This window comes from Protopterus annectens, chromosome 14.part0, assembly GCF_019279795.1.
Source record: "Protopterus annectens isolate FY-2018-M chromosome 14.part0, PAN1.0, whole genome shotgun sequence".
Classification (NCBI taxonomy): Eukaryota; Metazoa; Chordata; order Ceratodontiformes; family Protopteridae; genus Protopterus; species Protopterus annectens.
Window position 1 is genome coordinate 1,013,931,815 of NC_056748.1, and position 19,013 is coordinate 1,013,950,827.

Genomic DNA, 19,013 nt, shown 5'->3' on the forward strand with positions numbered 1-19,013 from the left:
AATTAAACCAATAAAAAAGTATGGTAGACCATTATGCAAGCAGAACCATAGATACAACATGACATTGGGTTGGATTCATTAACGTCTACTTTATGCGTACACCAAGTGTACACCCTTTTGACTGAATAGACAATACAAGCATAACTCCCACCTTCTTCCTCCTAATTTTAGTTTTTCTACTGATTTTCTTGCAACCTTAAATATCAAGAGGGATTCGTAAATGTTACCACAATGTGTAGACTACATCTACACTTAGTATAATCTTTTTAGTATAATCTTTCTAAGTGAATAGACAGCACAAACAATGTGGTAGGGATGTTCTTGAATACAGATTGTCTGCACTTAGTGTAGTCATTCATGAATCCAGCCCGTTCTCTCACAAATAATTCTTACATTTAATTTGGACTTTTTCTTTCTTTTACATTTGTTGACTGGGACAGCCCGACTGGATACATGTCCATTTTCAGCGAAGGCCCGGGGAGAAAAGCTCTACACATACACGCAAATAACTATTACATTTTACATTCAAAGCACTATAACAGCACAACGCATACAGAAGGATATTATATATAGAGAGATATTACATAATACAAGTAAATCACTGTTGCAAATACATTTCAAAGGCACATTCGTGACAGGATAGACAGTAATACAGTCTGTCATATTTAATACTATAAGTAGTGGCCTTTCAATGAGAAAACAAACTAGATGAAGACAGATGTCCTCTTTAGCACATGTTTGTATTGAGAGAGTTAGTCAGTGTATGAACAAGGACTAAGCCAATGGCTTTTAAGATCATGTTTAAAACTTTTTTGAAATAGGATAGAGTGGGATATGAAGTAAGCACAGCAGGGAGTGAGTTCCATGTTTTGCCAACATAGTTGGCAACCAGAGAGTCCCCAGATGAGTTGTTGAGTGTTTGAACAAGTAGCTTGTTGGATGAGTGAAGTGTCTTGAGGTTGCTATAAGGGGTGATGATGCTTTTAAGTACAGGCGTGTTTTCAGGTTGGTAGAGACTTTTATATGCTACTATTAATTGACTGTACTGAAGTTGGTTAGGCAATTCAAGCCATCCTAGAAGATTTAGGTTCAGACAGTGGTGCGTTCTGTAAGCTGCACCAGTGACAAATCTAGCAATATGATTGCAGCAGCTAAAGAGTTTGTTAAGGTCAGACTTACTCCAGTTCATGAAAAGAGGGGAGGCATAAAGGAGGGTCAAAAGTAGATGTGTGCGTGCAATCACAGTCCTAGGTAGTGGAGTTAGAAAAGGTTTAATTTTGTATAGAGAGTTTTTTATTAACTTTTTTGATAGTTTGATTAATATGCATACCAAACTTAAGGTTATTGTCAACTGTTACACCTAAGAGCTTGGTACTGAGATCTGGAGCAACAATAGTTCCATTGTTAGATTTAACAGTAAAGGTAGAAGAGGATGCCTTACGGGTGGAAGAGAAGAGCAACGGCTTAGTTTTGTTTGGATTTAAAATTAGCCATCAATCAAAGAGCCAATTTTCGACAGTATTAAAAACATTTTGGCATGGAGTCTGCAGGTCTCTAGGGGAAGTGGCACAGCAAATCAAAGTGGAGTCATCCACATATTGAATACAAGTTGCTTTAGGGATGACAGTGTAGAAGTCATTAATAAAGATAGAAAATAGAAGGGGACCTAATATAGAGCCCTGTGGGACCCCAGGGTGATGGGTAGCAGGGAAGATAGCTTGTCCTGCCATAGTACAGCCTGTTGCCTCCCACACAGGTAAGACTGTAACCATTGGATAGCCTGGTCATCTAGAGAGATAGTCGAGTGTGTTTATGAGTAGTTTGTGGTTTACCATGTCGAAAGCTTTGGAGAGATCAAGAAAGAGGGCATAAGAAAGCTTGCTGTTGTTTTGCTTTTGCTTGATAACATTAGAGAAGGAGAGGAGGGCAGTGGTGGTTTTATGAAAAGGCCAAAAGCCATGCTGTGAGTTGGCCAGGCAGTTGTTCTGAATGAGATAGCCCAGGAGTTGTTTATGGATGCACTTCTCCATAATTTTATCTAGGGGAGATAGAACAGCTATGGGTCTATAATCTGACGGTTCAGTTGAGCTACTTCCTTTATGGAGTGGAATAACATGTGATATCTTTCAGATTATGGGAATAGAGGATTCTGATATAGTTCTATTGATAAGTATAAAGATAGGGTATGCTATGGCATCCACTGCTTTTTGAAGATACTTATCGGTGAGGAGATCCGCAGATAGGGTGGTTGGTTTTAGTTTCTTGTTTAGAGTTCGGATAAGTGATTTAGAAACTAGTTGAAAGTTAAAGGAGAGTTGGGAAATGGGTGTGGTGGCAGTTGGACTCTGGCAACTGGGAGATAGCTGGCTAGCTAGTGACTGGATAGTTGCTGTAAAGAAACTTTTAAAGGTATTGGCAACATCTTCTGAAGGTTTTTGGTTGGTTGCCGAGGGGGTAGGTGTGGTAGCTTGTCCTGGGTGAATAATAATAATAATAATAATACCACCTTTCTTTTCCTTTTTTTCTTTTTTGCTTTCTGCATTAAATATTAACCTTTTACTTCATATGTTATATGTGTAATAACCTTATCTGTTTGCAAACATATAATGTTTGACTGGTTAGTAAAACTTCTCCATACATATTTCATCTGCCCTTGTCCTTGTGGCCTAAGCTGAGGCTGAAAAGAGTGGCTCTAACCCCTGTTTGTAAATACTATATGTAATTCTTGTTTGCTCTTATCTGAGGATTTTTTATAAGTTTTCATTTTTGTTTTCTGTTTGTCTCTAAAAAAATATTTTTATAAATTATTAAACTCTGTATGGTTGTGATTGTATTTACCCAGGCTGTGCATCAAAGGGGTCTACTGTGATCAGTGCACTAGTCAGGTAAATAAACCTAAAAAAAGATATATGAACAAATATCCATTTAAAAAATCATAAAAGCTGAGAATACTAACATGTTTGAGATACTCAAATCTAGGTTATTTAAACAAAGATCAGACCAACAATCTTCTCCTCTGCTTTCTATTTATCAACATATGCTTAACAGTCTTGATAGCTCAACAAGTACATTAGATGAATTAATTTTTCCAACTATGACACTGCAGTGTAGCTTAAGAGGGTGTTACACTGCTGAGTGTCCATCCTGTCGATGAGATGTTAAACCAAAACCCCATCTGCTTGACTTGGTGGTAACTTGCATGGATGTAAAATATTCCATGGCACTTAGTGGAAAGAGTAGGGGAAGTTCCCAGTGCCATCACCAAATTTCCTCTAGTCAATATGAATAGCACCTTGGGAGTCTCCTGAAAAGAGGCCATTGGGTTAGTGGGACTAATCCAGTCAACAAAGTATAAATAAAATAAATAAATCTTTGAAAGTATACACTGATCAAAAGATGACTCGATACCTTTAGAAAGAGATCTATGCTTGTTAATTGTTTTATGTGGTTGTAACTTTGTGACTGCATCATTTGTAACTATATAAACAAGCCTTTTCTGGAATCCTCCTTCAAGTTTGAAATGAACACAGACTGCGTAGTACCAGGTTTGATTAGACTAGGAAATATAATTTATTGCATAAAAATTAATTTGTTACAATAAGAATGCTAGACCTTATTTACAGTTCGCACTTTACAGAAGTGTGTAACAAATAAAACAGAGAAACAATCTTCTAGTTACATAGAAATAAGAAAAGGAGGCTTCACAACAAGATTTGTTGATTTTCCAAAGGAAAACAATGCATTTTTGCCCATTTTAAGCCTATATTCTCATAACTAAATATCAGACCAAAGCCAGCTGTTTGAGTAAACTGATTAATGTGATAAAAGTCAACTGTACAAACCAAGGGTAGGCAGCATTTTTGAGTACATTTCCAGGAATCACACTTACTAATCTTGCAAGATGTTTAAATGTCAGGCAAACTGTTTGGGAGATATATGAGGTGCATGGATATGCATATGTAGTTTAAATAAATTGATAAACTGACTATGTTTTATTAAATATATTAAATAATATGTTACAATTTTCAAGAAATCCTGTCAGTAAAGTGAAAATTAATGGTCACTGATCAACATACTCCTGTCTTTATAGCACTTTGAGTGCCACACAAAATGACCTCACATATCATTCTTCATCACTATGCTGGCAGTCGTCTCCCCTTGGTATAAATCTTTTCACCATAATTTCAGACCCCATCTCTTGAAATGCAACACAGAGGACTGTATCTTGCATTATTTGTACCTAAACAGTCTGCGGCAGTACTCCTGAAAGGAGTCTGGCTAACAAGGGGATATAGTGGGTAATACGCCACACATTTCTTTAACTTCAGTAAAACCAAGAAAAAGTCCCAAGGCAAACAAAATAACCACAGTCCACGTAGAGGCAAGACAACACGGCAGGAATGAACAACAAAACAATAGCGTATACTGATTTATTATCCGCTTTCGTACCAAACTTCTTCAGAATAAACACATATAACAAAAACTCTCTCTTAAATACTGCAGTAAAACCATGTGATTAATTAAACAATTAAATAATAAACTTCCCAGGAACCATTAAAAACTTCTGTAACTTTTTTAAAAAACAAAAAACATCAATTAATTTTGTCATTTATAAATCACCCCTAAATAAAATGAGAGTAAATTAAACCTCCATCTTTATTTACATTTAATTTTCGCTGTTTTAAAAAACACTTAATATTAATTGTCTCGTTGAGACCCGGGGCAGTATCAGATTTTAATTTTATCTGCCAGTGTGTTTCCCTTTGCAGAAGATAGATTTTAAAATCACCTTCCCTCAGGTCCTTCTGACCTACTTCTAATACGGAAAATAAAAATTTACTAAAAGATGAACAAACTAATGAATGCTTGAAAAGTGCATTCTTTTCATCTTTAGATTTTATAGAGTATAAATGTTCCCTGATTCGGATTTTGAGTTCCCTGGTGGTCATCCCTATGTAAAACGCAGTACAGGTTGAACATAGGGCGATGTAAATAACTCCACTAGTGTTACAATTCACATAACCTGGAACCTCCAAAGTCCTATTAAAAGTACTAACTGAAATGTAAGGTATGAAAAGTGACAAGGGGAACAACATTGTTATTATGAAGAAGGAGTCTTATGTAAGGGGTATGATGGATCTTTTAGATAACAGGGATGAATATGAAACAATTCCACTTTTTGAAATCAAACGATGTTATCGTTTGATTCAGTCATATCTATATGACGCTCTTATGAATGGGGAAATTAGTTTTGAGCTTTATGAATTTTGCATTAACGATCAACCCAGGATTGGGGTCCTTTTTGGGATACCTAAGGTTCATAAGTCTACACTAAACCCGCCATTTAGACCTATAGTGTCGGCCCCCCATTCAGTTACCGAAGGAGTGGCCTTGTTTCTTGATGCAATTCTTGGGCCTGTTGTCTCCAAACAACCTTCCTTCATTTGGGACTCCTGGCATTTTCTTAAGAAAATTAACCACTTTGTTATCACCTGTGGTTTTAATCCCAGTAAACAGATTATGTTTACTCTTGATGTTGTTTCCCTTTTCACTTGTATTCCCCATCATGAAGGGGTTGATGTTATTCGGAACTTTTTAACCACCAGCTGTTCCAATTTTACCAATGACATGGTTTCTCTTTTGTGTAGGTTATTGGAAGTTACCCTAGAGAACAATTTTTTTCTCTTTGGGAAAACCTATTACCGGCAAAAAAGAGGGGTGGCCATGGGTTCCTCAGCAGCACCAGCATTTGCTAACCTGGTTATGTCTTGGTGGGAAAAACAATTTCTTCCTGTTCTGGCTGACAAATATAATATTTGTTTTTTTTGTCGATTCATGGACGATTTATTTTTTATAATTGAAGGGGACACTACTACTGTCCATGACTTTTATAGTGACATTAATTTGCTTTCGGAGTATTTAAAATTTACTAATGGAACGGAAGGGTTGAATGTCAATTTTTTGGATGTACGCCTCAAATGGGATTTTGAGGAAAATAGACTGCATAGTTGCATTTACCGGAAAAATACATTCAATAATGGGTATCTACACTACAAAAGTGGGCATCCCAAGTATATTACTAACAATTTCCCCAGAGGGCAATTTATTCGAGCAAGCCACATGACCTCCAAGGACGCGGACTTGACCCATGAATTTGCCTTCATTTCTTCCCTATTTATTAATAGGGGTTATGATCAATTTACCCTTGGTAGCACCAGGGAGGACATCTGGTCTAAACGGGATAACAAATATGTTCCACTATTAAATCTGAAAAATGATGATGTGGATCTTTCTTTTAGGAACGATATTGATAAGGAGATGAATGCTAACCTAATCTGTTCCTTGGAGATGAGTTCAGATTGTTGGGACATCCAAAACATCATTAGTAAAAACTGGGGAATTATCAAAGGTAACAAGGATATTTTTCACACCTTGGGAGAAAAGCCCACTTTTGTTCAAAAAAATGGCTTCAACCTAAAACGGATTTTGGAAAACCAACAGAGTAAGAGTTTTAATCTAGTGTCCCACAAGAGAGGCATGCACACCTGTAATCAATGTAATACTTGTCGGTTCATCTCCACGGGACCTTACATTTCAGTTAGTACTTTTAATAGGACTTTGGAGGTTCCAGGTTATGTGAATTGTAACACTAGTGGAGTTATTTACATCGCCCTATGTTCAACCTGTACTGCGTTTTACATAGGGATGACCACCAGGGAACTCAAAATCCGAATCAGGGAACATTTATACTCTATAAAATCTAAAGATGAAAAGAATGCACTTTTCAAGCATTCATTAGTTTGTTCATCTTTTAGTAAATTTTTATTTTCCGTATTAGAAGTAGGTCAGAAGGACCTGAGGGAAGGTGATTTTAAAAACTATCTTCTGCAAAGGGAAACACACTGGCAGATAAAATTAAAATCTGATACTGCCCCGGGTCTCAACGAGACAATTAATATTAAGTGTTTTTTAAAACAGCGAAAATTAAATGTAAATAAAGATGGAGGTTTAATTTACTCTCATTTTATTTAGGGGTGATTTATAAATGACAAAATTAATTGATGTTTTTTGTTTTTTAAAAAAGTTACAGAAGTTTTTAATGGTTCCTGGGAAGTTTATTATTTAATTGTTTAATTAATCACATGGTTTTACTGCAGTATTTAAGAGAGAGTTTTTGTTATATGTGTTTATTCTGAAGAAGTTTGGTACGAAAGCGGATAATAAATCAGTATACGCTATTGTTTGTTGTTCATTCCTGCCGTGTTGTCTTGCCTCTACGTGGACTGTGGTTATTTTGTTTAACTTCAGTAAACTGATTTTTGTTTAAATCCTCTTGGCTGAAACTCATATGAAGGACTATGGACTGATGTTCCACAACAAAGATAGGTAACAGTCCTGGGAAATTTAGACAAGTCGTGTTGACTCCCCCATGTTTGGGAGTTAGAAATCTTTGTTGCTCAGACTTATACATCACTTCCTAGATGTTTGTTTCGGGCTCATGGTTTAACATTTTAAGGACATTGTAGACTTGTTCAGTCTAATATTATGCATAAACCTCAAGTAGTTTGAGCTGTTGGGCTCAGACACTTGGAGATAATTCAGATTGCTGCTCTAGGTCAGTTCTTAAATTCACTAGACAGCCACCAGGCAACACTGACCTTTAGTACTGCAATGCACATCAATGACCTTGAAGATAGTTATACCCAATTATTACTTTTGTTTTCACCTGTGAAAAAGTTTCTCTGGTAGGCTTACATTTAGTCATTTTGCTATATTATATGCAACCCCAAACACCTGAATAACAAAAAATGCTTCACGATAAGATTTGTAGAGCTTAGTTTCTCTGTTGTGAAAATGTTTGAATATACCTGCAATGGGAATGTAGAGTACTTCACACATCCTTTTGTACAGATTGTTGTGGACAGTTATTGACCTGAGAGTAAGTTCTAAAACAGGCAGTAAATGTGAAAAAACAGAACACAATCCCATCTTCTTTCTGAAGTGATTTCTGGGAAAGCTAGGCTGCACTTGTTTAGACAATGAGGCAGTTTGTTTGTACATGCTACAGTGATAGCATGCCATGGGGGTGTCGGAGATACATGCAGAAAAATATTAAAAACTACTAATCCTTGGTCTGATTAAAAAAAGAAGCTCATTAAATAAACAGTTTCAAGACTATTAAATTAGAAACACTGCTGAGATTTTCTAAACATTATGTTTAACCATGTCACTTCTTTGCACATAAGATGAAAACATTCTAAGTTATTTTTTTTCTGAAAAATGAAAAGTTCTCCTTTGTTAAAAAAAGTCATAGAATGAATACTTTATGTACTTGCATAGTACTTAGAGAAAACAGAAAGTAGATAAATAGTATAACCATGACAAACTTCAACAATATAACATTGTATGCATTTCTCTTTCCAGCCTTCACTCTTACACACCCCGTACTCAGGGCAGAAAACCACATCAGAAAATAAAATGTTGTCATTGGAGAAAACTAAACCAGATACCTCTTCCAGGAATGGAAAAGACAAGTTAATCAGTAATTAATACTTTAAAAGTTTAGAATTCTTTATAAAATAATTATCTTTATTTCTAAGACATTCTACTTGGAAACAATGGATCTGTAATAGCATGTAGACAGAAAAAAGTATAAGAAACACATGAACATCTGTGTCTTCAAATAAAAACAAAAAGAAAAAAGTTGCTGTACTCTCATTCCAAAGTGCCTTCTACTTATGCAGGTCACATCACTTTCCCACTATAGTGTAAAGAGACTTTTTGAGTGCCTACAGTCAATAAAATGTGTGCAGTCAACATATCAATAAAAATACCTCTGTGGATTTCATCAAGCTGACTTATCTAATTCATGCCTTCATGTCTACCTGCTCTGTGTTTTCTCTCCTACTTGATCTTGCTTTAAAGGTAAGAAAATAAGCCGTCTTTAACCTACTTTCATTCAGATTCACTTTGTAGCCCATTCTGCTCATACAGTCAAATACACAGCAAGTCAGCAATAGTGTCTCTTTGATTCCTTCTGCATTTCTTGCATAAGATTCATTGTGTTTTCAGCATCAGAGGTTGTGCCAGTAAACTAGTTCTTCATTTTGGTGACTGTATGGTAATAGATACCCAGTGATTACACACACACATTCATTGTGAAAAAACACTATTGAAAAAATTAACATCATTAAAGTAAGATTTCCCTTGTTTAATAACATCATCATCATCAGCCCCCTTTTTTTCCATTTTTTTTTTACATGGGGTCGGGGTATCGTGTTAACTGTTACCAGCTCTATGAATTCAATGTCACACTCCTGCCTTCTTCAACACTCACGCCTGTCACACATCTTCTTTCACACAATCCATCCACCTCTTTGCTGGATATCCTCACTTCCTCTTACCTTCTTCCTGTCTGTCCCAAATCTTCCTCACCGGATTGTCTTCTGCTTTACTGCATGTGTCCAAACCACCATAATCTGTTCTCTTTGATCTTTTCTGCAACTGGAGCAACTTTGGCTACTGCTCTTATGTCTTCATTTCTTCATCTGTCCCACAGTGTGCATCCTACTACCCTTCTCAGACACTTCATTTCCATCACCTCTAGCTTCTTCAACTGTTCTGCCTTTACTGCCCAGGTTTCTGTACTATACAGTAGTACTGGTTGCATGACTGTCTTGTACACCTTACTTTTCAGCTTCTTTGGCATTTTTCTATTATAGACTACACCTGACACTCTATGCCACTTGGCTGCAGCCCCTCTGATTCTAGCTTTGACCTCTTCATTCAGACTTCCCTTCTCCTCAAACACCCCTCCCAGAGACTTGAAGTTGTTTACCTGTTCCACCATCTTCCCTTCTATCTCTATTCTCAGCTTCTTCTGATTTCTCCAATTTGCTGCCATTACCACCATCTTAGCTGTGCTTAGTTTCATCCCATGTGCCTTCAGATTTGCATTCATTCTCTTATCCTTTGCTGAAGTTCTAGCACAGTGTGTGCCTGTACTACCACATTGTCTGCATACAGCAGCTTTGTTGATCTGTCCCCTCCAACCTGTTTGCTAATGTAGTCCATCACCAGTATGAATAACAGTGGGCTCAGAGCTGAACCCTGGTGTACACCCACTCCCACTGGGAACTCCTCTGTGAGACCGAACACTGTTCGTACTTGAGTCATTGGGTCCTTGTACATAGCCTGCGTTAATTCTACCAGTGTTTCTGGGATTTCCAACCACCACAGTACTGCCCAGATCAGCTTTCTTGGGACCTTGTCATATGCCTTCTCCAAGTCTAGGAATGCCCAGTTGGACTCTCTCCTCATCTCTAGCTTCTTCTTAATTATCTGTCTCACTGCAAACATTCCCTTGTTTAATACTTTCCTTAAAATTTATCTGCATTCTATGTGTGCATAATATATGTAAGTATATATATGTGTGTGTGTGTGTGTATATATGTATATATTTGTACATATATGTGTATTTATCATTTATCATACTGTGTTTATGGGCAGTTAGATATGGGAAATATAGACCATCTAATGCATGTTAAGTCAACTCCAGGGAAATGAATCCTGATAACAGCACCATAAAAACTCATATTTTTTTCCCCTTAGCAAAAGTAAAACTGGGACAAAAAAAAATTTTTTTAAACTGTTACCGGTTATGCTAATCATATTAGCTTCCTCACACAGAAAAGCTTAAGCACACACAAAGACTGAGAAAATAAAAACAGACTGTTACTACAATCGTTTTCTTGTAAATTGTTGAAGTCACAAATCTGCACTGAGGAATCTAAATAATCTTTTCTAAAGGCATCATGGTTGCTGGGCAGATGGCCTCTGATATAAAGCAGAAAACCTCTGTAAGAAACTATAATGTCCCAGGGCTGCTAAGTGCTCTTTTGGTAAACACCTATAAATTAAAACCTCCTTAGAGGGCTAAGGGTTCTAAGATTCAAGCATACTAAACTCAAGGAAAATATGTCACTGATAAGTTTTTAGGATGGTCTAAGACCTCTTAGATGACAGATATCAGCTATTTATTGTTCAACTCTGAAGTACAGGCTAACCCAGAAGGTCTCTGGATAACGAAGTTTGCAAATGACTGCAAACTAGGAGCCATAGTGAAGTCCCCAAATGATGTGGACATCCTACAGAAGGGCCTCATTGAGACAGATGCCTGGTGTCACAGCCATGGCCTCAAGCTCAATGCCAAAAAGTGCAGTGTCATCCCCTTTGGTAAAAACTCTGTACCCATGAACTACCACATAGGCAGCAATCTACTTAACACCGAATGCGTGGTAAGAGACCTTGGGACCCAGGTGGACAGTAGTCTCTCCTTTCATAGTCACATCGCCACAGTAGTCAGGAAGTCCTTCTACATGGCACACCTCATCATAAAAGGGTTCTCATCCAGGAAAAAAGAGGTCATTGTTCCCCTCTACTCGTCACTCATTAGACCCATTATAGAGTACAATGCCCCTTTTGGAATGTACCTCACAAAACATCTGCAGCAGCTGGAAAGGCCACAGAAGTACCTCACAAAGAGGATTACTGGCCTCAAACAAATGCCCTACACTGACCACCTCAAAAAACTCCAGCTTTACTCCGTAGCATATCGCCTACTCCGAGGTGTTCTCTGCCTAACATATAAAGCTATGTCAAACCCAGAGCTGTTAGACATGCTACACCTAAAGAAATCCCAATCCCTCCGAGCTACATGCTCTAGGGACCTAAACCTTGTCACTACAATAAACAGGACATGCTGGAGGGATAGATTCCTGTCCCAGAGACTTCCTATACTCTGGAACAAGCTACCCATCTATGTCAAGCAAAGTTCTTCATTAGCATTCTTCAAGAAAAATCTTGATGAGTGGATGGGAAATAGGAAATACACCCAGGGGATCACTTCTGTGTCTCTGATGGACAGTGGCACAGGAAAATAACTTTCTTGGGTGGCATAAACTATGGAACCTTGCTGGCTAGGCTTACGTAGGCTTTTGGGCCGATAGCCTAGTACCTACCTATGAACCTATGAACCTATGAACTACATCCTGCTACATGATAAAAATAAAGGATCCCTTAGCCAGGTAGGACTGCAGAGATTGCCAAGAAAAGTGTGCAGCTTCTCAGTCACTGTGTTTGCTATAATCCAAGCAAATAAATGTGGAGTTTTCTTTGTTAGGTATGCTGTAATGTTTATAGTGTGCTATTATGTCAGGAGGTACTCCACGTATTCCCTTTGTATAAACGAGGCTTATATCATTTGCACTGAAGGGAAGTGACGAAAGGAAAAGTAGAAAATATGAGATGCAGATACAAAAGGAATGAGGTGGCAACTGAGAACAGGAATGAAGGACATAGAAATGTTGAAGAAGGAAATAATACATGAAGTTTAATAACGCAGAACATTTGCCAGCATCTTCTGAAGTACATGCATTGGAAATAACAGCATTTACTTTTTAGTGATCTGTAGCCAAGAAAGCAAGTATGCCCTCCACCCGATGTCATCCTATAAGGTCATTAGCCGGAATCTCAGGTACACTATTTCTCTACAGTGAATCATTTTTTTTTATTGCTCCTAATGACAGGAACCAAAACAGAAACACGTTTTAACAATATGGCGCATTTGTATGTGGTACACTGCACAATCATCTACAAAAATAAAAGATATTCATCTATAACAGCAAAAAATATAACAAGGCAATAGTCTTGGATATGCAAAAATTCCCTTGAAGAAGCATTTTTTTTACAGTAACCTTCAGTTCTCCGAGAAAACAAACATAGTTTCAAGTTAATTTCATAGGCTCTACCTTCTGATTAATTGTGAGGTGGAATGTACATCTGTTCATCTGAATCAGATACATGAAGCTCATTTAGGTTCTGGCAGTTGCTGCACAGGACTAAACCTCTACCTTGTCAGTGAGCTGTTTCCATTGTCATGAGTTCAAGCTTTGAATCTTTCTGCATTCATTTCCCTACAGTGTGACTTTCAGCAAGTCACTTAACCAGTCAATGCTTTGGGGCAATTGGGAATATGAGCTAGGCTCCTTAACGGTCTCCCAGACTGCATGCTAATAAATAACTGTGAATCTAAGTTTAAGACATACAGAACTAAAAGAAATAATAATACAAAGTCCAGCTCTAAAATTCTTCATTACTGATTAGCTCTGCCACACACAGGGATAAAATGCACACTGTGACCAACACAATCCTGAATCTACTAGAGATCGGGGCATCTAAAGAGCCAGTGAAGGATATTTGGAGTGAAATGCAATGTATACTTTGGGAAACTGCCCTTGGCTGTATCAAACTGCATCTGTGTGGTAACTTGCATAAAGCATTTGAGGGAATGAGCTTGCTCCCAAGAAAAGACATAGTAGCCCTTAACATTTGCAAGAGCAAACGTCAGACAAAATGGGAAGGTTTAGAGTCAGAAGAAAAAAAGAAAATTTCTCATGGCTGCCTGGACGGCAGGTGCTCAATATAGGGGATGAAAGTGGATAGTTGTGGTTGGCTTGGGGGGAGTGAAATATTAGTTGTTACAGTCTCAGTTGAATAGCCAAAATGTTCCAAAGCCTTACTAACCTGAACATTTCTGATTATTCATACTGTTATCTAGATTTTTTCAAAATATTTAGATGATATTGTGCACTTTATTTCAAAATTCGAATTGTTTCATTCTTTAACTACTTTACCATTGAACCAGCACTTGTGAAAGTTCATTTCATAAATCAATATCTAGAAATACACTTTTTTCATATTAATGAGTACTGGTGGTGTAATTTTTAAGCTCAATTCATTGAGCAATTTAGGGTCAGGGAACACTTTAAATGTCAGCATAATATCTCCTCTCCATCTTCTGTATTCCAGTAATCAGAGAATGAATAGCTGCAACCTTTCTTGACAAGTGTTTCACTGCAACAGCTTAGGATATTTCTCTTTTTGTTCAGCTCTCTTTATGTGTTTCCTTTTATGTGGGTGCTACACAGAACAGATGCAGTCCAGCCTGATTCTAACTAAATGACACCCATATTTCTATTGTATACCATAGCATCATATATTTTACAGGAATCATTCCATGATCAGCTCCGTGTGTGCAAACAGCAGCAGAGGATGCTATGGGGTCACCTTGAAGAAGACAGGGATCCCACGTCAAAAAAGGAAGCAGGCAACATCTCAAGAGCCAGTGTGGAAAAAATCACTAGGTAATGTTGTCTAATATTTTAGTGTCAGCAGTGTCTTATGAGTAATAATAGAACTAAATCTTAATACATATCTTCAGGAAGAAACCATGGTACAATAAATGTGAAGCCTCACAAGAAGTCAGCCATTGCCTGACTACATGTTAAAATAAAACACTGATATAATATATCAGTGTATCATATGAATGATAGACTTCAGTGCACAAACCATGCTTTCTCAGACATTGGTCTCAGACTGTGGAAATCTCTCTCTCTTCTTATGTTAAATATTGCCCTAACCCCATTTTCTGAAAAGTACTAAAAGCACATTTCAAGACTCTAGGAAAATATAACTACTGCCTCCCTCTGGTCATATAAATTAACCTCTTCCTGTCCTACTTCCCACTACATAGCTTGTTCTCAATCTGCTTTTCATTGTGATTCTTTCAACATGCTGAATCAGGCATCCACTCTGTATATAATTCATGTAAATATTGTGTTTTGTCAGTCACTCTGTACATAATGTAATGTATCTCTTGTCTTTACAACCTCAAGGCTACTCTGATATTCACTCTGTGTGTGTGTGTGTGTGTGTGTGTGTGTGTGTGTGTGTGTGTGTGTGTGTGTGTGTGTGTGAGTGCATATATATATATATATATATATATATATATATATATATATATATATATATATATGGTGTGCCATCACAATGTCACAGCTGCAGTGTGCGTCAACGGATAGTCACAGTTTGTATATACGAAAAAAAACATGCGGAATGCACAACAGCAAATCGTAGTGTGCGTTCTCTGTTGTGAGTTCGGCGTGTTGGATGGAGATAGCACTATAGTGGGTATTGGGAATTGTACCTTTTCCCACACTGTAGTGCAATTTCAGAGTTTGCATATATAAGTTGCAGGGGGGTGCAGGGGGGCTTGCCCCTGTGCAAAACGTGTGTTGTATGCCACCGGATGTGGCGGTATGTTCGAAAAATTTTATAATTCAAAATCAAATTGTCATTTTTTTATGTTCGTTCTTTTTCTAAGTCGCTATCATAACTTTCTACCATGTTTTTTGAGTACGTAAGTACTCGCAACAAACATGTTTGAAATTATGATAGTAAACTATATATATATATATATATATATATATATATATATATATATATATATATTGCATCCAGTTAGTACATGATGTTATGTATCTATTGTGTTTTTCCTTGGGCTGAGAGTGAAATAGGTCCAATGGAATCAGTGCTCTGAGCTGCTTAACAAATTCAAAATAAATAAATAAACAAATAATTAAAATACCAGCCTTCTTGCATTGTGGCACAGGGCCATTCCTTATTGCTGGTGCCTCTGTTTTAGACAGTGTCTAGCAGCAGAAGCATGATGACCACAGTTAGGAACAAACCTTATATGACTCTGTTAAACACAGTGCCTAAAACCATAAGTGGCAATGGACTGAACATCATATTCAAACATTTCATCTTGTGACATGGATAGGGTCCCATAAACCACCTGTCTGCCCTCTGGTGGAGACTAGGAGTTATGTCATTAAGTAAGCCCTGCTAATTATGAGACATGAGCAAACATCCATGGCAGGTGAGGATGCACTTGCAAGAAAAGTCCTCTTCAAAGCTAGAATCACTGTGTCACCTTTCCACTCCACAGCCACACGTCACATTCCTTTAGGTATAGTGAAGTATGAAATAAATATAACGGGAGTGGCAGTTACAGTGTTACAAGCTGTTTGACCACCAGATGCAATAATCTAGCCCTCCTAAGAATTTCATGGGAATACCTTTGATAGGGTGATTCTGCAAAGCACTACAAAAGAATAAACATTTGGAAATGGTATATGAGCATCACTCACTTTTAAAGTGAATCGTGTTAAAGGACATGAAAAAGCACTTGCTGAATGCCAATAAAATGCCTTGATGTACAACATATGGTGCAACTACCATAAATGCTGAAGCCATCCTTCGGCTGATACAGGGAATGTGGTCTTGTTGAAAGCAGTTTTACTAAACTAATAAAGGTACTGGATGGCCTGGAAAGACTTCACATTTGTAAATATATACATGGGGGGGTCAGATATTTCAAGTTTACTTGATGAGACACTACTTCACAGACAGGTGAAAGGAACAAACACAATGTAGACTATAAGGGTTGTACACAATTGTTTGGGGCAAGGTAAGGAAATACTAGGGCAACAATATTGGTGAAGTATCTGCAGGGCAACACTCAAAAGGTATTCATTCAAAACATAAACCTGCTTTTTTCATAGTTCATAGTTTAGTACTAAGCTAACTGCCCTTGCGAGCCATTTTAAGCCTAGCCAATTATCTCTTGTGAGACTCAAACCCTTCACCTTGTGTTTGTAAGGCAAACACCTTAACCATTAAGCCACCCTCCCACGCCAATGGTACATTAACATGTTCACATTCCAGAAAAAAAAATATTTTCTAAAATTACTTGCATTATGTATTATTACAAATATAGAGAAACATTTTGTAAATGCAAATGCTACTCCATTGTTTCTGTAGAAAATATCCAACTCTGCTTGCCAGAAATGGACTTAAATCTTGACTGTTGCAATTAGCTGCCTGTAACTAGAAAAATGGGAAAGATTACATCAGACAGGCTAAAATCCATGAAAACATTTGTAATTTGCCATTTTTCTGCTTGGATCACAGTTTAAGTGTCAGAAATTGCACTATTTGAATCAGTATACTTTGACAGGCAGCTCTCTGGCCATATGGTTTCAGCCAATATGGTTTCAGCCAAATTATTCCTTCCAGTGGAAAGAAGTTCATGCCTTAAATAATATCAAGTTACAACTTCAGTAGAAGCCTAAACAGTTAGCTAGACATCCAGAAACAGCAGCCCTGATAACCAGCATTGCCTTGGTTTACCAATACAGTAAATTAGTCCATGATAAAACAAATAGACAGATGCTTTTGGGGACATGACTAATTGTAGCTGTTATGGTTCTGTACCTTACTGTTAGTCCCTGATTTTTCTTCACTATGGATTTTCAGTTGTTGGTAGATGACATGAGTAAGATAACATTGACATGAGTCTAACATTAAAGTGTATTGTTGATGTTCTGAAGAAAGTGTAACAGACCTTTGAAATTGTATATGACATATTTACCATATACAATACCAAATTGTTCAATTTTTTATGCAGAAGTGTATTTTTTGCATTTTATTTGTTGATAAGGCCAGCTCCCTTAACTTTTTTCTCGGAGCTAAAAATCCTTGTCATGATATATCACCAGAGTCTTAACTCACGTAAAATAATGTAAAGGCTAATATATCTCCATGCTAAATGAATCAGTAGAAGTTTCTTGCTCCCTAGAAAGACTAATTCTTGTAGGTGCAACACCTTGCATTGAAAATTAACATGTGATGATATAATAATGAAACTACAATGTAAGAAGCTTTTCCACAAAAGAGGCATGCTGTTTTGCTTATCCATAATACTATGCAGCTACATGAAAATCATTGCCCCATACCTACCATGACATTATGCTGTAGGTATAATTACAGAGAAAAAACAAGCAGACAGTAAAATTAGAAACTCAGCATACTTTAATCTTCATTTTTATAAAATTAATTGCAGTTTTAATATGAGTATAACTTGATATTAAATCAATTATAAAAAAGAGATGCTTCCAAAAGTGACCAACGCACTTTAAGCACATAACTTCAGATAGGTGAATGGTTTAACAGTTAACCTACTATTTCAAAATCAAAGTGAAGAGAAACAACCAGCAAGGGAATAAACAGATGGTCCCAATAATTAATTGTTTTCACAAGACACAACAGTGGCAGACTCCTTCAGACGAATATGTCTAAGTACCTTATAAAATTGTCAAGAAATAAGAAGATACCCATACCTGAAAAGTGCTGAGAAAGGTATAAGATGGCTCCCTATACTAATTCCATATCTTATAACTGAATCCTGGAATTATGAAAAAAAAAAAAAAAAGAAATACAAAAATTAGAGGAAAGCAGTAAAAGTTAACAGTCGCTGTTTTCCTTCAAAGATGTTTTTGCAGAAGGGAAACCCCCGTACATTCTAAGTGGGACAGGCAAGTTTCTTGTACCCCCAAAATGGGAGACTGACCTCCACTCCATTACTACTTACAAACAGTAACAGTGAGATTGCCATTCCAAGAACAGGGTATGTGACACAATGATCTCAAGTATATCGAAGCCTACATTTTCACATATTCAGTCTTTCTGTTCCAGGGTTTACACTAACAAGCCTCTCTCCTCGGTGCAAAAACCTCAGATATTACATTTCCTAAACTAGTTCACCTCTTCCCCAAGATTCTGGATCTGTGCTTGGATGTAATCCTCAGAACCCTCTATAGACTGCCATGCTGTCATCATATATTCTCATCTAATCTTGGGAGGAGTATTGGAAATGTACTCGTGCAGAAGTATTATGGGGGCACAATTTTTATGACTGCTAGACACTGGCACAGATTTGTAGGAACATATAAAAGATATAAATATGCCAAATGATATGGGATGAAACTGTTACGCTCACAGACCCCTTAATTCTTGGATGGCCGGGGTATATCCTACAGCAACAGAGCACTTCTGGACATTATAACCGGGTCTATATTATAAGAACAAGGTTTTACAACTTCAAACACCATATGGGCGATACCATATGAGCGAAGTTGTAAAACATAGAAACCAAAATAAAAAATGTAAAAATAAAAAAAAACCTACCTGATCGCTCTGAGAAGGGGGGCAAGCCCCCTGCACCCCCACACCCCCGCTACTTAAATATACCCACTCTGAAATCACACTAC